Source organism: Crocuta crocuta, unplaced genomic scaffold (assembly GCF_008692635.1).
Source record: "Crocuta crocuta isolate KB4526 unplaced genomic scaffold, BGI_CrCroc_1.0 scaffold56, whole genome shotgun sequence".
NCBI lineage: Eukaryota > Metazoa > Chordata > Mammalia > Carnivora > Hyaenidae > Crocuta > Crocuta crocuta.
The window spans coordinates 8,915,385-8,936,861 of NW_027531334.1; the positions used below are offsets into that span (position 1 = coordinate 8,915,385).

General features: G+C 37.4%; 1 long non-coding RNA gene across 1 annotated transcript in view; it reads right to left on the reverse strand.

Annotated features, from left to right (window-relative positions):
* Positions 1-21,477, reverse strand: part of LOC144238102 (uncharacterized) — a 60,015-nt gene that overhangs the window by 29,489 nt on the left and 9,049 nt on the right. The window contains exons 2-3 of the long non-coding RNA XR_013337014.1: positions 20,675-20,791; positions 20,163-20,251 (exon numbers count right to left, since the gene is read on the reverse strand). This is a non-coding gene — a long non-coding RNA (uncharacterized LOC144238102). The remainder of the gene's footprint in view (positions 1-20,162; positions 20,252-20,674; positions 20,792-21,477) is intronic.

The window sequence follows — 21,477 nt, forward strand, 5'->3', positions numbered from 1 at the left end:
TCAAATCTTATTATTATATTCTACTTCTCTTCCTTATTTCCTCATAGTCTAGCATCTTCCATAGTACATTTAACCTTTTTGGAGTCTGGACTGCTCTTGTCAACAGAAGCTCATGTACCTCTCCCCAGAGGGCCTATATGGTAGTACTTACATTTTTTTTCAAGTTTTTATTTAAATTCTAATTAATTAGCATAGATGGTAAAATTGGTTTCGCGTGTAGAATTAGTGATTCATCACTTACATATAACCCCAGTGCTCATCGCAAAAATACCCATCACCCACTTAGCCCATCCCCAACCTACCTCCCCCCATCAACCTTCGGTTTATTCTCTATAGTTAAGAGTCTCACATGGTTGGGGTGCCTGGGGGGCTTAGTTGGTTAAGCATCGGTCTTCGACTCAAGTCATGATCTCACAGTTTGTGGGCTCGAGTCCCAAGTCTGGGTCTGTGCTGACAGCTCAGAGCCTGGATCCTGCTTCAAATTCTGTTTTCCCCTCTCTCTGCCCCTCCCCTGCTCGTGCTCTCTCTCTCTCAAAAGTAAATAATTGTTAAAAATAACAACTTTTTAAAAAGTCTCTTATGGTTTGCTTCCCTCCATCTCCCTTTTCCCCTTCCTCTATGTTCATCTGTTTTCTTTCTTAAATTCCACATATGAGTGAAATCATATGGTATTTGTCTATATCTGACTGACTCATTTCGCTTAGCATAATATACTGTACCTCCATCCACAAGGTTGCAAATGGCAAGATTTCATTCTTTTTGATGACGGAGTCATAGTCCATTGTATAGATATGCCACATCTTCTTTATACATATGTTTTTGAGGGGGTTCAAATTTCCCACCCCAATAAAATGGCTTTACCAGCCAGCTTCCTTTCCTCCAAGACTTCCAAATTGCTATCAGATTTATCTTCCTTAAATACAGTCTTTATTAAGCCTTTATCCAACTCAAAAATTTTGTACTATATAGGCTATAAACCACTTATAGTAGACTATAAACCCCTTATAGCATAAAATGAAAGAGTTGGATGATGTTTCAACATGTATTAAGGGTTTATTTGGCTCAGCACTCTATACATATTATTCTAGTTAAGACTCACAATACAATTACCTGATAATATTATCTTCTTTTCATAAGGAGGAAAAGGACACATATATATTTAGGAGAGCTAGAATACAAATCCAAGTCCCTCTTACCTCAACCCTTATCATTTTTCTCTTACTCCAAGTTGCCTTCATTTGTTCTCTTGTCTCAAATCCAAACACTTTACTTTGCCTTGCATAAATATTTTTTCCCAAAATCTTTTTCCAATTTTGTATTCCATGAGTATCTTATGTCTCCACTCCAGGCAGAGTTCTCTTATTATTCTCCCCCCAAACTTGACATGTACGTGAGCTTTCATATGTTGCTTCCTCATCTAAGAAAAGGAAAAAACAATCAATGGCCCTCGCCTTCCTACCCAACGTCTTCCCATCTTTCAAGGCACACTTCAATTTGTGATGTCCTCTTCTATAGTTTCCCATATGAATATCCAATCAGTACTTTTAAACATACGTTTTATTGCCATTTTATTTTAGTATATTTTTCTGCAATCATTTTGTTCTATTATTAGCTTAGTGCTGTATATAAACCCTCAAGCCATTAAGATATAGGCAGTTGAGGGAGTCATATAATTTAATTTACAAACAGCAGGGACTCCCCATATCTGTTGAATGAATGATTATGTATGTATCCATAAGTGACCCATTTTCCTGGCATACAACCCAGGCACAATTTTTTTAATCTTTATTTTCTCTAAACTGATTCCTTTGTGAATTTTTTATGAAGTAAGGTGACAAAGAGTGTTGATTTTTTCTTTAAAATGTTATTCAAGCATTTGCTTTAACCACACTGGGAACATATATTGAACTCTAAAGGGAATCTTTCATTTAAAATGGTGAAAAGGGAAATTTCCCTCAACTCTGGGGTTCTTAAACAGGCCATTAGGCTTTTCTTTTGTCAATACTTATTTTCCTCAATCAAAATAAAAGACTCTTCTAGTTTGCCTTAAATAAACAAGAGAAATATAACTTGTTCATTCTTGAAAATCTGTTAAATCACATGCCTAGTGTTAACTGGCCTGGGCATTGACATGGAATGTTGAGAACTATGTTCAGCAAGCCCACAAGTATATCATCTGTATGATCCTAACAAGAATATTCCCATTAGCTGATCTCTGTGTAGCTATAAGCCAGGGAGTATGTGTAATACATTTTCAGAGAAGCAAGAAAAATTTAAAAATTCTAAGATAATACATAATAAATCAAAGAAAGGGCTTAATATGAAAAGATTACTTCTTTTCTCCCAATTTAAATACTATATAATTTGTTCTGTCCTTATATGTGAAAGAACTGGACACTCTAAAGAGATCTAAAACATAAATGCTTATGTTTATTTATGCAGTCCTGTATATGTACCACCTTTTCCAGTGGGAGGAATAAATAAGCAATTCATTCATTCTTTTAATAAATAGTTATTGAGTTACTACTCTAGACTATAATCTCTGCCTTTTCTATCTATTCAGCATTATCCTTCAGTAAGGCATCAGGCCTCTCTCGCTAAATTGCATTCATGTCTAGAAATCACAGACAGTGATAAGCTTACCTCCTTTCAATCACACTAGAATATGTATTTATTTCAGACACTCAGTAGCATATACATTTAAAAAAAAAAAACGTTGACATATACCATATACACAGGAAATGTGCCACTCTATTAATTTTCAGAGAGGAAACACATCAAGCAGTTCAGTAAATCAAACAATACAAACTCTCCTAAAACTCTCCTTGTGGTATCACCTAGACTCCACCTTCCTTCTGTAAAGGCACATTAGTATCTTGTTTGTCCATTTTTTAAATTTCTGAAAGCGTAGGTCTTATGTTTACCTGAAATTTATCATCTTGTCATTTACATCTTTAAGCCTGTTAATTACATTTGTTTAAAAATCTCTGATTGATAACTGCAATATCTAGTTCTCCAATGGGCGTATTGTTTGCTTGTTTTATTTTGGTCATTTTTTCCCAAGTCCTGGTATAGTTGATAATTTTCTGTTTTTTGAGTGTCAAATATTATGTAGGAAAGATTGAAGTGATGTTTTGAAGCTTTGGAAGATGTTGCTTTCTTCCAGATTCAATTTTTCTTGCTTCTGGAATTTAATTTGAGACTGAGTTTTGATTTTCCTGAAGGTTAGTTTCATTCTGAATTTACTTGAGTACACATTTCTTTTCATGGGTAGGAATAAAGGTCATTTCTTTCTAAAGAGTCAGGTTAGCTTTTTTCATTGGATGATAAAAGTTGCATGGACTCATATTCTCCTTGACAAATAGCAGGAAATATAGCTTTAAGTGCTGTGTTCTACTGAAATCATTCTACCTCTTCTACCTTCCATTGTTGTTTGACTTTCGCTTTTCTTTATACATTTGTGATTTCATTATGTTGTTACTTTTATGTGAATTTTCTAAAATATTGTCGAAGTGGATGGGATAAAAATACCAAATGAATAAACATAGCTACATGGGGTTTGAAAATGTTTGGGGTATATTTCAAGGTTCTACCACCAGATAAAATTAAATTTTGTTTTTTGGTGGTGGTGTTTATCTGCTTGCTTTGGTTTGGTTGGGTTGGTTCAATATTTCTTCTTAGCAATTTTGTAATAACATCTGAATTATTTGGAAAATGGTCCCTTTCCAACTCCCATAGTTTTAGAGGGTATGTTAGTTTCCTAGGACTGCCATCATGAAGAACCACAGGCTGGGTAGCTTAAGACAAGAAAATATTTTTCTACCATAGTTCAGGAGGACAGAAGTCCAAATTAAGGGCTCAACAATGTTTGATCTTTCAGGGGACCTCAAGGGCGAATCAATTCCATGCCTATATTCTATTGTCTGTTTTCTGGCAAATTGGCATATGGTGAATTCCCTGTGTTTTCACATTGTCTTCCCTTTGTATATGTCTGTCTCCCTGTCTCCCCTTCCCTTCTCATAAGGATACCATTCATATGGGATTAAGGACCCACCCTACTCTAGTATGACCACATCTTAACTAAGTTCATGGCTGCTGACCCTATTTCCAAATAAAACCACATTCTGAAGTTCCAGAAAGATGTGAACTCTTGGGAGACATAATTCAACCCAGTACAGTAGAATGACCAACCAGAGTATTCAGCCTTTTTCATTAGCTGATCAGATTCCTCTAGGATTTTACATAAGAAAACCAGTAAGAGAGGGGCGCCTGGGTGGCTTAGTCGGTTAAGCGTCCGACTTTCGCTTAGGTCATGATCTCGCGGTTCCTGGGTTCGAGCCCCGCGTCGGGCTCTGTGCTGACTGCCAGCTCGGAGCCTGGAGCCTGTTTCAGAGTCTGTGTCTCCCTCTCTCTCTGACCCTCCCCTGCTCACGCTGTCTCTCTCTCTCTCCTAGAAATAAATTAAAAAAAAAAAAACATTAAAAAAATAAAAATAAATAAAAAAAAAGAAAACCAGTAAGAGAGGCTTTTTCTCTTTATTCTTGGATCACCACATGGAGACAATGTCAGCCTGAAAACAGAAAAACAGAACTGAATGATGGAAGGAAGGGGTGGGATGGGAAACAAAAGGATCTGGAATTCCTGAAACTCAAAGCAGAAACAAATCAATCCCTTTATTTGTTCATCTATGAGACTGTTTTCTGCAATTAGAAATTGTTGTTTCTTTGTTTTCATAGAAAGTATTTTCAATAGAACCAAGCACAGGACAATTTTGAATTTTAGCTAGAAGGCAACTGAGAGAGAGGGAAATGTGTGTGAACTGAAAAATATATTCAATATGCCTATTGACACAATTTTAATCATTGGGTCTGTTTCCAGTTTTTTTTTTTTTTAAATTATTCAAACAGTCTGAATATGTACCAATGATAGAATGGTTAAATAAATTAATGAAATTTGCACTCTAAGTATTTTGCTGCTATCAAAATTGTGGGGTGGATTTATGTGTACTTATATAGAAAGGGCTCTAATGTTAAGTCAATAAGTAAGCCATGGAACAAGGTGTGTATTTTGATACCATTTATGAAAACCATGCTTGCATGTATATGCATCCACATATACACTTAGAAATGTAAACCAGAAGGGCATATGTAAAACTGCTAATACTGGGGGGAAAGTGAAAAGATTTCTAATTTTATCCTTCTATGTATTCTTTCTTTGTATTTCTCCATATATTCATTTACTACTGGCTTCATTAAAACCAAAAAGGTCGCCATCACAAAAGGAAATAATCTTGGCAATGTTTCTTGCCTTCTTTGATAGGCTGTGTTTCCTTCATTCCCTGTTCTGATAGTTGTAGAGATGGTTGACCTTTGGGGCGCCTGGGTGCTCAGTCGGTTAAGTGTCAGACTTCGGCTAGGGTCACGATCTCACGTTTCATGAGTTCAAGCCCCATGTCGGGCTCTGTGCTGACAGCTAGCTCAGGGCCTGGAGCATGTTTCCGATTTTGTGTCTCCCTCTCTCTCTGACCGTCCCGTGTTCACGCTGTCTCTCTCTCAGAAATAAATAAAACACTAACCAAATAAAAATAATAAAAAGAAAGAGATGGTTGCCCTTTGAAAAGCATGTATGTGTGTCACATATATAAGTACCTATGGGGAATAAGAAGTTATCAGCGGTGAATAAGGAACGCTGAGCTGAGACTGAAGTGGACAGGAGATCTGCTCCTCAGCCTCAGGCTATTGCTGCCACAGGGCCATTATGACCCAGCATTGTGATCTTTATATATATTTCTTGGTGCACATTTTTCAGTCTGTCTGTAGGCAAAATTCCTAGAAATTGGACTGCTAAGTCCAAAGAAATGTACATTTTAGATTCTGATTGATATAGCTAAACAGAAGTCAATCACTGCTACTAGCTAGGTTAGCCTTACTAAAATGCCCTTCCTCTGATATTTAGGTGAAGTATAGATTCTGGATAGATCTTGGCCAGGGCTCCCAAAATATAATGTGGCATTTTTACTTAATAAGAAAATTGGCTTTGCTTGCGTTCTTCCTTAGTACAAATTTAAACTGTTTAGTGTAAAAAAATAAAGAAAAATGGCATTCCCTTCTCCCTTCTCATCCCCACACACATCAAAGCTGGAATAGCGGTCTCTGAAAAATTGACATCTTTCACTTGCGATGAAGACAGCAGTAGAGACAGAACTGATCTTCATAGCAACAAATCAGATGCCTCTAGGAGAGCCAAGTGGAATGGCCCAAGGCCCTGTGCCAAAATCCTAAGAGGCAGGAAGTGCCTTGGGATGGGCTCCAGCTGCAGCGGAAATGTGAGAAGCCTCAAATGGTTAAAAGGAAATCGTCTGCCAGGAGAGACTTGTGTGTTGCAGGATGTGTTGCTACAAAGAATTTTCTCTAGCTCTTTCTTGTTAAGTTATTTAATACCATGCATATCAATTTTCTTTGTACTGAATTTCGCTGCATGAGATAGGGAGGGGTATGGAAGACAGATATTGATTTCGCCTCTTCTGCTGATGCTGTGCCATCTCATCCTGCCCGTAACATCCCCATGAAAACACCATTGAAGGGTCAATGAGCTGTAAAATGGTTACTTTTACCCTCCAAAATAATATTTCACTACTATCTATGCTTGAAAATTCACACAGTATTTCAAGGACGTAGATTTATTATGAAATGTAATCTTTGCTCTTCAGCAAGGCATATACTTTCATTAGTGAAAAATTTTATCCAAAGGGCAAGTATAAACAGAGATGAATGGATTCAGCAGCTTAAAAATCTATATAACAAGGGAAGGGGCAAATAGCATCAGTCCTGTTAAAGATTCTATATTCAACAAAATGAGAACGAGTATGGTGTGACCTTAACTGAATATAATCTGTGATGGAATCCAGAATATTCACAACATAGCTTTTATTTGTGAAGTTTATTTCTTGTATCAGTTTGCAAAGCTCTGTCACATGCCCTCACTCGCAAGCAATTTATGCCAATTAGCAATCTTGTGAGTTTTGCAAAATAGGTGTTGGATTCTATTCACCCATGCTCCCTCAAAGTCCCTTTGTAAAAAAGTCAGAGTCTAAAATTCAATAAGCAATTCTGAGATTACAAAACTGAGAGCTGAAGTATGTTACCTAAGGTCATACTGGTTAGTAACAGAGTAAGACTGCACTTGTGCAGAACTCAAAGGCACAGCCACTGAAGTACTACTTGCTTTTACCCTCTCTCTTGAGAGAGAGCATGTGCTTTATCTCATCAGGCTTTTCTCCTGCTCACTGTCAATAATGGACATTATGATTTTAGAGCCGCTCTCCACACTGAGAAAGTTTTCCTCATACTGAACTATACGTAGCGTCATATGACATTAGTTGTGCAGTTTTGGCTCCACGGAAGGAATATTATTCTCACACTGAAAAGGATAAAAGGCACCTGAAAAGGTGCAATCAAGTCCAAATACAGGTATCAAGAGAAAGAATGAAAGAATAGCTATTAGCTTTTAATGAGCTTCCACCTCAAAGGCTGAGAAATTTTGTGTGATGAAAAGACCGGAGTTTATCATATACAAGTTGAGTTTCAATTTTGACTTTTACATTTTGTGCTGCATGAAATATAATCAAAATACTTCTTAGCTTCTTTAAGCCTTGGATTTTTCAGTGATAAAGTGGGCATGGCAATAGCTATGTCATAGGGTATTTTTTCAAAGAGCTCAAATAATGTATGTAAAATGATTGTACATCTTGGGTGCTTAATAAATTGTTGTGATAATTAATGAAGTATGAAATCAACTTAGTGAGTTGACTTAGATTGCATGTGATTTCCAAAATGTACTCCAATTAATAAATGATTTATCAGAACTTTGGGAGAAAATAAGTGGGTATTAAGACTTAGCAAGTTTTCACTGAAATCAAATCATGATACATTGATCTTACTTTATAAAGAGTAGATCGGGGCACCTGGGTGGCTCAGTCAGTTAAGCGTCCGACTTTGGCTCAGGTCATGATCTCACGGTTCCTGGGTTCGAGCCCTGCATCAGCTCTGTGCTGACAGCTCAGAGCCTGGAGCCTGATTCAGATTCTGTGTCTCCCTCTCCCTCTGACCCTCCCTGCCTCCAGCTCTGTCTCTCTCTGTCTCAAATATAAAATAAATAAACATTAAAAGAAAAAAAAGAGTAGATAAGGGGTCAGCAGAGTAAAGCCTGGTAGGTCAGATCTGGTCTGCAGCCTATTGTGTGGCCTGAGAACCATGAAAATTTTTATATTTTTAAACAATTGGAAAAATAGTTTAAAATATATTTCACAGCCTATGAAAATTATATGAAATTTAAAATTGCAGTGTCCATACATAAAGTTTATTGGAACACAACCACGCTCATTCATTTGCATTAGGTCTAAGATAGTGTTCCGTTGGAATGAGAATTGACTACATGCAACAGACATCATATGACCTAGAAGCCTAAAATATTTATTACCCAGCTTTTCATAGGAAAAGTTTGCACACCTCATAGTAGAACATTAGGTCAGAGAAAGACTCCAGACATATTATATCTGTATTTCAAAACGATTTAAATCAGCCACCTGTGACAGCAGCAGCTAACTGAGGAACAAACACAAGTAATCTTCCACTAGATTCTGTACATGTTTCTGGAAAATTCCACTATGGCTATATATCCTAGGCTCCCTTCTTCAACGTGTGGCCATGTGAAAAGGTTGGCCAATGAAATGTGAGTGAAAATAAGATGCATCATTTCCAGAAGGGAGATTTCAAGAAGCAAGAGGCCCTTCTCCAATGCATTTTACCCAGCAGGCCCTCGGGGATGGCAGAGCCACAAAAGATGAGGAGCCAGGGACCCTGGACTGCATATCAGAAGTGGCAACCTGCCCACCTGAAACACCTGTTTTGGACTTCTTTTTGAATAAAAAATAAAGTTCTGTTGTATTATCACTGAAACTTGAGGAAGTTATTAGTGTCTCTCTAACGAATTCACTCTTAAAATGTTCTGGAAAAGATAAGGCAACGTGTCTGAATGAAAATACATGCTGTGTAATGAACATTTAGTGATGAACATCTGTGCTCCAACAAGGTTGGTTAATCAACTGATGCCAACATGGATGGAAGCGGTGTAATACCCGAATTCTTCTATCCTTGCTCCCACACTAATAACCAATACTGTGGGACACAATTAGTAATTTTTAGTGCTTTAAGCCTGATTCTAGAAGAATTCTTTTGGGGCACCTGGGTGGCTCAGTCGGTTGAACTTCTGACTTTTTTTTTTTTTTGGCTCAGATCATGATCTCAAGGTTCCTGATATTGAGCCCTGCGTGGGGCTCTGTGCGGACAACTTGAGATTCTCTCTCCCACTCTCTGTCCCCTCCCCAGCTCCTTTTCTCTCTATGTCAAAAATAAATGCATAAACCTTAAAATATTTTTAAAAAGATTCTCTAATTATACAGGAGGTTGGACTAATAATTCCCCTAATTCTTTCTAACTTTCAGACTTGAATTTAATCATTAAATGTTTTCTTGTTTAAATCATGAATGTACTACTTTGTTTCAAAAATTTAAAGGTCAGTGAGATAAAAAGCAAGTCTGTGACTTTCGTTTTTTATAATTTACTATATGCACAGGTCCTAAATATACAATTCAGGGACTTTTGATTAAGTTACTCATTTTGTCATATAGTAAATAAGGTACCCTGGGGAATAGGAAGATATGAAGAAGGACTGATGTATTGGTTAGGATATATCCATCTGCAAGTAAGAAAATACCAACTAAGAGTGACTTAAATAATAGAAATAAAGATATTTTATCATTTTACATGAAAGAAGTTTGTACCTGGCTGAGACCACGTTAAATAAGATCAATGTTACCATCATACACAATAAGATCACTTAGTAGTTAGGTAATAAATCATAGTGACATCATAGAGCTGATAAGATATACTGAAAAGGGCTTGTTGTTTCTTTGTTTTTCTGACCAAAACTGTATAACCTAATCATGAGAAAACATTAGATCAACTCACATTGTGGGAGATTCTATTAAATAATTGACTAGTACTCTTCCAAAGTGTGAAGGTTATTTAAAAAAAAAACAAAAACAATAAACAAGGAAAGACTGAGAGATTATCACAGATTGAAGGAGACTAAATAGACATAATAACTAAATTTAATGTGGTGATTTGCAATGCATCCTGGAATAGAGTTCTAGGATAGAATAGAATTAATAGATATTAACAGAATAACTAGAAAACCCCAAATATAATCTATGGTGTAATTAATAGTGTTATACCAACATACATTCTTAGTTTTGATAATTGCATGATGGGTATGCACGATGTTAACATTAGGAGGAGCTGCGTGGAGGGTAATGAAAATTACCTGCTATTTTTGTAAGTCTCAAATTATAAATATAAATATAAATATAAAAGCCTGGAGTTGGTAATTCTGGATGCAGTAGGGTGACACAAGACCATCATCAGGAACTAAGATTTGTTTCTACTTTTCTATTCTGCCATTTTTCTTTGTTCCCTTTCTTCTGTAGGTCTACCAGCACACCCAATATTCTCCACTGCAGCTGAGATCGTCACACTCCCACCCTGCTCTAGTCCTGGACAACCAGCCTTCTATGGATGATACCGACTGACCGCTCTGTGGCTTCTGTTTGAGCAGTGTCTGTAGGAGATCAAAGTGCAAAAAGAAGGGGTTTTTATTCACTTGGGTCTTTCCATTTTAGGCAAAGGTTGACAAGAGACTGAGTTCCTCTACCTATGCTCCTGGTGACAGTTCCTATAGGACACCTCTCTCCCAAAGCTATGGTCACAGACCTTTGCATGTTCTGATAAACACTTCTGTTCCTGACATTTTCAAGCCCATCGGTAGTCGTGGCACCCTGCAAATGTAATTCCCAAGGGTTAGTTGTTCCTCATAGTTCTCCTTTATCCTGCTCGTGCTTTATGCAACTCTCAGTGACCACGTTTGCATGTGCCATCTCCTTGCTCCTTAACTCTGATACATCATCATCACAAAATAGCCCATGCAGTTCCAAGCATCATATATGCTGTCATGAAGTAAGAGAGGTGAAAGCATATAGTGCTTCTTAGACACACACACACACACACACACACACACACACACACAAATATCTACTATATACGGTTTCAATTCTACCTCTGTCACTTACTGGCTTCATAGTATGTCTGGCACATAGTAAGTACTCAGTATTCTCCACCTCTTTAACAGAGAGTTAATCCTGCTGTTGCTCAGGGTAAATGCTCTACAGTCACCTTTTACTCACTTTCTTTCCAACCCCATAACCAGTATGATGACAAATCTTATCAGTTTTGCCTCCAAAATATACCTAGAACCAATCAGCTACTATTCTCTGCACCCTCACAATCCCAACTCACCGTATCTCCTTTGGATAATTGCAGAGGTCTTCTGCTTTAACTCCCCCTGCCCTCCGCTTTCACACCCTTGATGTTATCTCAGGGACAACCAGAGACTTCCTTTCAAATGTAATTTCAGTCTTGGGACTCTTCCAGTTCACTCAGAGGTAAAGCCCCACAAGATCTGCCTCCTTCCATTCCTTTCTTCCCTCACCTAATCCGTATTATTTTCTTCCTTACGCACCATCAGCCATATAGAGTTTCTTGTTTTCGCTGAAACAGCAAATTTGCTTCTATCTCAGGGTCTTTGTTCTTCTTTTCTCTACCTAAAACTTTATTCTACCAGATATCTTCCTGACTTGCTCCCTCACTTCCTTCAGCTCAAATATCAGCCTTCCTTGATGACCCTAAATAAAATGAGATAAAATAAAATAAAATATAAAATAAAATAAATAGAATAACAAAACTCCTTCTCCATTATATCGTCAACTCTCCTTATTCTGTTTTTTCTTTGTTTTTCTCCATAGAACATAACCATTACTCATGTATATATGTGTTTTTCCATATGCATACATGCACATGCACATATAACATGCATACATTCTGTTTCTGTCATTCGAATATGTTGTCCTTAATGCCATAGATTTTAGTCAGTATTACATCCCCATTGCTTGGAATGGTAGCTGGTACATAAAAGGTACTTAAAATATTTTTTTAAATAAATGCATGTAGGAATATCAATTAAATGTAATTGTGGAAAAATGCTTTTTAAAGGTTATTGCCCTCCTGGGATTTGGGGGGAATCTCTTCATATGAAGCTCCCTTCATATGAAGGGAGCAAGAGGGAATTTGAACAAAATGACTTCATCACCCCCTGAAGAAGCTGCTCAGAAAAGGGAAAGTCACTGCTCATCACAAATTCCTTCAACATTCCTCTTACAGAGCCAACCTGAATGGAGACTTCCTTAGGCAGCTAGAGACAAGTTTTATGGATACAGTAAATAAACTTTTATTGCTAAGTAAGCCAAAATGTAAGCAGGAATGTTTAATGATACTCTAGCTACCCGGGGAGTGAACTTGCGCCATCCTTCATACATTGCTGACATGTCAACTACAGCACTTCACACTTGACTGAGAAGCTATTAAAACAATTACCAGGTCATTAACAAGGGCTTTTAAGACCAGTTTTGAAACCATACTAGTGAGAAAATTTGCTTTGATAGGCATATCAGCCCAGAGGGTGGCCCGGATTTGTACAATTTCCAACTGTCCTCTGGCCTCTCTTCTCTTATTCTTCTGATTTCCAGGGACACTCCCAAAGGTAAGTAGATGACTATTTTAAATTTCATTAAAATGGCTTCCGTTTATTCCTGAACAAAGGGAAGACAACTGCTTGGATGCCTGTGGTTCTCAGTATCTAGATTCAGATACAGTTTTCTGTAACTAACTTTGCCCTGCTTCCTCCCCTCAGAGCTTGAGGCCTTCTCTCACCTCCAACACCCAAGTTCACCCTCTCATGTGGCTTAGAGCTGCCCTAAAGCTTCCACAGAAGAAGCTCCCCCTCCCCCTTTGCGTCCCAATGCCACACAGTGCTTCCAGATAACCATCTCTCCACTGGAGGCAAGATTTCTACCCCTTCTATCCTCACAAGGTATTGAGAAGAACATGCACTCACCCTGAACATAATAACTTAACAAAGATTATAAGTTACAAACATGCCTAACCAAAGAAATACATGTTTGTATTTTAAAGACAAGCTTAACACAAATGAATGAAGTGCTCTTTAACTTGTTAGCTCTGAGGAAAATAGTACTGTTCTATTTTATTGAGGGAGAAGTTAAAGAACATGATGAATGATACAGAGACCAGTTAGGAAGATCTTAACTAATTCTCTCTTTATTTATGATTAAATGAAAACCTAAGCAAGAACCATTATTACCAGATGTCCTTTTCTCGACCTCCCCTTTTTTCCCCCTAAGGTGGGATTCATTATAAACAGGCCTGACATATATAGATGGAGAGATGACTATGCATGCCAAAGAGATTAGATCTCATGTAGCTGAAATCTGACAGCTAAACCAGGTGGCCATTCTAAGTGGGTATTCTGACCCTTTAACACTTTCCCCAGGATGTTCCGTGGCAACTTTATTGCTCATTTGAGACACTGATGAGGAGTGTCTTCTTACTCATTTATGGCAACATTAAACAGTTGGTCAGTGTGATTTCTAAACCAAGAAACTCTTAAAGCAGAAGATTTGCAGATGTTACCTTACTGCAGACACCCAGCCTATCTCAGAAAGAAGACAGAAATTTTGTAGAACTTCACTTAACAAGCTCTAGTCAAAGTCTATTACTAATATGGAGACTCAGGCCTCTTTGGGGGGTTTTCCATAGACTCTTGCAGAACAGGTAACGAGTGTACTTTTTGATTAGGAAAGTCTCTCTCTTTTTTCCACGTCAATTTTACTGCCAGCACATCTCCTCCCACAGAAAATAACTGAGTAGAAATCAGATCTTGATATTCCACTCATAGGGTCTGGCTGCAATAAATTGCAACTCTTATGGGAAGTAATGCTGCTGTCAGTTTTGTTTCATTCATTTCTTAGACTACCGGAGAGACCTATTTCAGTACTTTGAAAAATACAAATTGTTTAAGGTCTCCATGCTGTTCAAAGCAAATTACTAATAATAGCAAATTAATGGTTGAACTCTTAAGTTTAGTAATTGTTTACAACAATTAAACAAGGAAAAATCTATCATTTTCAGATGAGAATGTTGCAGTTGGAGAATCCAACAGTTTTGTTCTAGATATGAACAAAAGAGACAACCTAAAGTCCTTCCAGTACATATACTTTGTTATCTTACAAATCACATAATTAGTTACCACATGTTTATTTCTTTCTCATATGACAAAATAGGCTGTATTAATCCTCTGTTGCTATGTAAAAAAAATACCTCACGATTTAATGCCTTTAAATAAGAATAAACATTTCTTCTCTCACTGTTTCTGTGGGTCAGGAATCTGGGAGGAGCCAGATGGGTGCTTTTGTCTTGGAATCTCTATTGCAGGGTTGCAACCAGGGTGTTGTGGGGGCTACAGTCATCTTAAGGCTTAACTAGGCAAGGAAGATCTATATCCAAAATGTCTGACTCACATAGCTGGCAAGTTGGTGCTTGCTGTTTAGCAGAAAGACTTAGTTCTTCACTGTGTGGACTGCTCCACTGGACACTTTGAGTAGCCTCCTCATATACCTGTTGCATTTACCCAGAACAAATGGCCCAAAAGGGACTAGGCAGAAATGACAATGTGCTTGATGACCTACACTTAGAAATCACACACTTTTGCTCTGCCGTACTACTTGACTGGTCACACACACCAACTCTGACCCAGGTGGGAAGGACTACACGAGGCCATGACTAGTTGGGAGACAAGAGTCATTGGGACTCCTCCTGGAGATTGGCTGCTAGACAGCTGTAAGCTGAACAATAGCTAGTACAGAGTAGACACCCAATAAATACTAGTTGAATGATTTTCCTTTTTTAATAAAGTAGGAGACTGAGAAGCCGAAAGCGGAATGCCCAGAAGGAACAACACTTGAACAAGCACCAGGTGCCCTGTTTTCTACTCTGTTCTGTAAACAAATGAGGAAACTTTATTCTAAATTATTCACATAGGACCTCATTTTTATCTTTGCTCTGTAATAAATATTTTTAAAATGAACAGTTGGGGAAGGAATAACAATATAAGTAAGTCTCTTAAGGTTTCCAAATATTAACTTTACAGTTTCCTCATCTGTGTCTGACAAAATTACAGCAGGGAACTGTTGAACTTAAAACAATTTTCAAATGGCTCTCACGATTCTTTTTAAAAATTCTGTACAAGGTGGGTTCTACACTGTTTTAGTACCTTTCCATAGGAGTTCACTGAAATTAGTGTGCATAAAATTAACTATCCTGATTATCCCATTGTAGCATATATAAATTCTCCTAGTTTCATCTTTTTAAAAATAAAGAAACAATGAAAAATGAATAACATTTTTAAAAGATCTTACATGTGACTAACACTTTTAAATAAAAGACACACATTTCCTTTCATTTCCCCATTCCTTTTCCAAAAGATCAATGGGCTTCACTAGAAGAGGGAAAATGATTTTTGAAACCAACTCTGCCTCACCATTTCCTCTTCAAGTCCTTTTGTCCTTGGAATTAGTAGAAAGGTGAAAGTTCTCCTAGAAGTCATTGGTGCAAATAAGATGTTGGCTTGGAATTTTGAAAACTTTCCGAGAAGGAAAAAGTTCTCAAAACACTAAGAGCCAACTTTGTTCCTTTGAAAATTAGACATAATTACTTCACTTGGAAGATTATTTCACAATTCAGTAGGTTCACTTCCAGGAAAATTGCCTTGGTGTCAAGCCTAGTTTAGTTTTTTGGGGTTTTTTTTTCTTCTTTATATTAGACTTACAGTAGCTCTCCTTTATTTTGTGAGGCACCCTGCAGGGAATGGGAACTCTTTGTAAATTAAACACTATTTGAGTAAATTCAACATGGAAATGAGGGCCTTTATACCAGAAATTATATTTAGCATCTGCTATTCTCCTTTGTGTCAAGGGTGATGGTCAATTTCAGCATAGATATTCACATATACTATAAAATTGGTGCTAAGAAATCTAATATTGCAAGTGTTTTTGTGAGAGAGTACTTATGTATATGGATTAGTAGCGTTGCACTGTTCTGTTTGACGGTACACATTTTTTCCCCTGTCCTCTGTGTTTCATCAGTGTTCTGTAACAGTTAGTAAGTAGACTCTACTCTGCTTTTTTTTGGTTCTCTTATTCTCTCCTCATAAATCATTCTCTCTAGCACCTAAATTACTTGTTTTTCATCTGAACTCATTCCAGATTTGTTTGTTTCTTTTAAATTTGTTTTCTTGTTTTAAATCATTAGGTGGGCAGTATTGATTGTACTTTTATAATTTTTTATTGTTTATTTATTGTGAGAGAGAGTAAATATGAGCTGGGGAGGGCAGAGAGAGAGAAGGACAGAGGATTCAAAGCAGGTACAGTGCTGACAGCAGCAAAATCACTGTGGGGTTTGATCATGACCTAAGCTGAAGTAGGATGTTCCACCGACTAAGCCACCCAGTACTTTTAGAGCTTCACTGGAAAGGAAACTTGAATGTTTTTGGCTGCCTGACTGATGGACATAGGTACAAGTATGAGAAGATAGATAGATAGATAGATAGATAGATAGATAGATAGAGATAGATAGAGAGAGATATACAGAAGAGAAGCACTGTATAATATAGCAGAAAGAGCAGAGGACTACATAATAGGAACCATAGTTCTAGACCTCAGTGTTATAATTGTCTGCTATGCGTAATTGAAGAAATCACTAACCACTATGGTCTACATTGTCTTCATTTATTCCCTCATTCATTCAAGAAGCACATATTATGTGCTTGGGAATACAGTCATATATAATATAGGGTAGGTTTTCCCTTTCTTGAAACTAGAGTGTAGTGAAGATTGACAAATTATAAACAAATAAGAAAATAATTTAGAGTCTTTAGATTTGGTCATTGCATTGCTTCTAATGAATAAACATGGTAATTTGTTAGAAAATGACAGAGGTAAGGAGGGAGGCTGTATTTAAGTAGAGAGACAGGAAAGCCCTCTCTAAGAAGCCATTATTTGGATAAAAAGGACCCACTGTATAATATAGCAGAAAGAGCAGAGGACTACATAGTAGGAACCATAGTTCTAGACCTCAGTGTTATAATTGCCTGCTATGCGTAATTGAAGAAATCACTAACCACTATGGTCTACATTGTCTTCATTTATTCCCTCATTCATTCAAGAAGCACATATTATGTGCTTGGGAATACAGTCATATATAATATAGGGTAGGTTTTCCCTTTCTTGAAACTAGAGTGTAGTGAAGATTGACAAATTATAAACAAATAAGAAAATAATTTAGAGTCTTTAGATTTGGTCATTGCATTGCTTCTAATGAATAAACATGGTAATTTGTTAGAAAATGACAGAGGTAAGGAGGGAGGCTGTATTTAAGTAGAGAGACAGGAAAGCCCTCTCTAAGAAGCCATTATTTGGATAAAAAGGACCCACTGTATAATATAGCAGAAAGAGCAGAGGACTACATAGTAGGAACCATAGTTCTAGACCTCAGTGTTATAATTGCCTGCTATGCGTAATTGAAGAAATCACTAACCACTATGGTCTACATTGTCTTCATTTATTCCCTCATTCATTCAAGAAGCACATATTACGTGCTTGGGACATACATATTATGTATGAGACAAATCAGGGGAAGAATAGGAAAAGCAGATCAGAAAATGTAATTTTAGGTGCTTTTGTTATTTTAGGTTGTAATTTTATTTATATAAGTACCTCTCTGTCAAGGCCATAGTTTACAAAAGTTTTCTGATCATCCCACCCCTTCGTCTCTGTGGAATGGATGTAGAGGTATCCACATCCTTACACCTAAAAACTGAACTCTGAGAGGGTTCAAATTCATGTTCCCCTGGCGTGAACTGGCTTCACCATTACTGGCTAAGAAATACTAGATTCTCCAAAGCAATCATGTAGATTTCTTTGGGATTTCTATGTGGTTTCACTTTTCAACTTCCTACTGCTGAGGCCATATTTATTCCCCTTTATGTAACTATTTCATAAATTTCCAAGTTAAGAGACTAGTGTCGGAGGTTAGCTCCGGCCAGGGTCCAGGGGTCCCTGAAGGATGGACGGTGTCGGCGAGGGAGGGGTGAGAAAGCCCCGAGAGTCTTTCTGGTCACCAAGCAGGCATCTCCGCTCTGACTGGGGCTCAACTTTATCATTAAGTGTTTAGGGGATGGCACAGAAGTGGCGTTTGCCTTAGACAATGATTTCTGATAACAAACTTCTTTGATATGTAAGAATTTCCCAGAACATAGATGTGTAGAAGACTCATGCATAACCTTTATCAGTAGTGAGATAGGTGATTTAGATGCTTATCCTATGGGGATGAAGGTATCTTTAGCATATCAGACAATGTTTTTAGTATAAAAGGGTGAAGTTACTTCTCTGTGAGCTGGGGTCAAANTTTTCCTTATGAGCTATCTGTGTTGGGAATATTGGTCTGATCTGGAATATTGTGAGGCCTGGTCAATACCAGCAGCCTTATTTCCAACATGAGCCAGAAGTAGCAGAAGGAGATACCAGTTTTCCTTTATCATGGCAGGAGATGTGCAAACACTACCATTTCCTCACTGTGACTGTCATCCAGCGAGGCCAGTGTGGCTCCCAGCAGACTAGTTTGTTAATTTTGACTTGTTAAGGGAAAGTATGTTTAAGCCTACGGGAGAGTTATTAAAAGTTCAAGATTTGGACACCCGGATGGCTTAGTTGGTTGAATGTAAGACTCTCAATTTTGTGTCAGGTCCCTATGACCCCAGGGTCATGTGATTGAGTCCCGGGTCAGGCTCTGTGCTGAGCATGGAGCCTGCTTAAGATTCTCTCTCTTCCTCTGCTCCTTTACCCTGCTTGCATGCTTTCTCTTCAGATAAGATAAGATAAGATAAGATAAGATAAGATAAGATAAGATAGATAAGATGATAAGATAGAAGTTCAAGTTCTGATTTTGATTCCATCAGTAAATAGAACTTTGTAAGAACTTGGATGAGAACTTGGACAAATCATTGTAATTATCAGGGCCTTAGTTTATTTCTTTATAGAATGCAAACAATAAACTAGATTAGCTAATTATGAAAAAATTTTAATTCCATTGTCAAAAGAAATCTTTCATGAAATCCCATTGTTTTAGTCAGTTACCATTTGTTTTGTAAATGATAGAAACTAACTTAAGGGGCACCTGGGTGGCTTAGTCGGTTAAGCGTCCGACTTTCGCTTAGGTCATGATCTCGCGGTTGGTGGGTTCGGGCCTGCGTCGGGCTCTGTGCTGACTGCCAGCTCAGAGCCTGGAGCCTGTTTCAGAGTCTGTGATTCCCTCTCTCTCTGACCCTCCCCTGCTCACGTTGTCTCTCTCTCTCTCTCCTAGAAATAAATAAAACATTAAAAAAAAAATTGGAAACTAACTTAAAAAACAGGGATTTATTATAAGACTGTTAGGTGGTGGTGACCAGAGTGTTAAAATTATGGCTGATTCTAATTGGGACTAGACATAAGTAACTTAAGTACTATTCCCTCAGTAAATTTGCAACAGAATAATTTTTATACATTAGCACTTGAGAAAGACTCTTTCATAATACATTACCTAAGAAAATAATGTGTGTAAAAGCTCAACAGTCTTTTTTCTTCCTTCTCTTTTCCCTTTCTGAACAAGGACAAGGTAATTCTACTATTGACCAAAAAGCAATGTTCACATGTTCTACCTGTCAAAACCATGCCCTGACCAAATTTATCAAATGGCTCTGTTCATTCCCCCCACTGCTTTGCCACAATTAGGTTAATAATATATGCCCAAATTCCAATGAGTGAGCATCAAGTGAACACCTAATTGCTTGACGTGGTATATGTGTAAAAACAGTCTGCAAGGTGAAAGATGACTAAGTCTTCATTTTTGAAGAGACCTCATGAAGACGTTAGTATAGTATGCCAAGGAAAACAAAATGATACCAGCATCTCACTCTTCTGACTAGAAAATTTCCTAAAACACTCCTGGAAATGTAATAAATGTATTCTTCTTAAGGGTTAAATACTTTTTTTCAAACTATCTCTAATTTTATAGTCAATCTCCACTGAAATAATATTTGCTTACCATTAGTGAGTCCAGAAGGAGCTGTTTGAAATGCAATTTTCTCCCTGGGGCCACTCTGTTCCATGTTTATTGTTACATCTTATCATGTCCTCCAAAAAATAAAAATAGAAACTGCTTACTGGCAGTCATGACAGATGAATTCACCATTCCTTGCCAGTAATCATGAAATTCTTTGCACATGAGATTTCTTCAAAGTAATATCTTTTTTGGTTATAGGGTTTGAATCTTTTTAAAAACATCTATCTATTTTTTATTCTCACAGAATTGCCTTAACTCCAGCAGATAGCAAATTTTAGCATATAGATTTTATGTATAAGTAAGCTGATAAAAGTTAATTGATTTGCCCAAGACCACACAGCACGGTTGGGACTGAGATTAAAAACTTAGTTTTTTAGTTTCCCAGTTTAAAGCGTTGTATTCAGGAATGAAGATCTCACATGTACATAGTTTACAAGTGCTATGTAGGTTGCAGAACTATTTCTAACATCGGGCAAGATTCTAGGAAAGCTCACCAAAGTAACTGATTCTTGTTTTTTGCCTTAGCTCCTCAGCAGTAGAAGTTCACACAGTCCTTCCTCTCTGTAGTCTCAGACTTTGTTCTCAAGAGAGTAGTACCATATTGGGGAAGTCTAAAAGGGAAACGTATACCTTTTATACACATAGAATATTCTGAAATAACTCACAATGATTTCAATAATGACCTTTGTTACAAAGGATCCAAATGTGTATAGAATGTGAAAGCCTAGAACTGGGACCCAGTTCAATCTGGATGTTTAACACTTTACCCCTAAGCAGAGGGAAAACCTCAGAGGAGACACAGGATAAATCGATTTTCTTCAAGTCGTTCAGGTCGTGGGTTTCTCAGATTTATCCTCCATGTTCTGGCCCTTAACAGGACCCTAAACCATGAGCCTAGGGATAAAACAAACTTGGACAGTTTCTGCAGATAGGGTGTGTGGGTAATGTCCACTTCCTTTCACCACAGAAATTTTAGGGAACTGATTATGGTTAATCTCATAACAGTGTGTTTTGAAGATGCACACTTTAGTGGATACAGCTGGGGACTTGGTAAAAGTGGTTTAGCTTTAATATCTTCAAAATGAAGTAACTGAACCAAATAAATTCTAAGGTCCATCTGAGCTCTAAATTCTAAATTCTTAAATCCTTTCAGAACAACATCTATAATGACAGAATATAATGGGTAGAAAGGGCCTTGGAGATTATCCATCCCTGGAAGTTTTCAAACTGTGATCCGAAGAAATCCCTCAGAGGTCAAAGTAAGTGTGAAGAGAAGTTAAAGATAAGTAACTTGCAT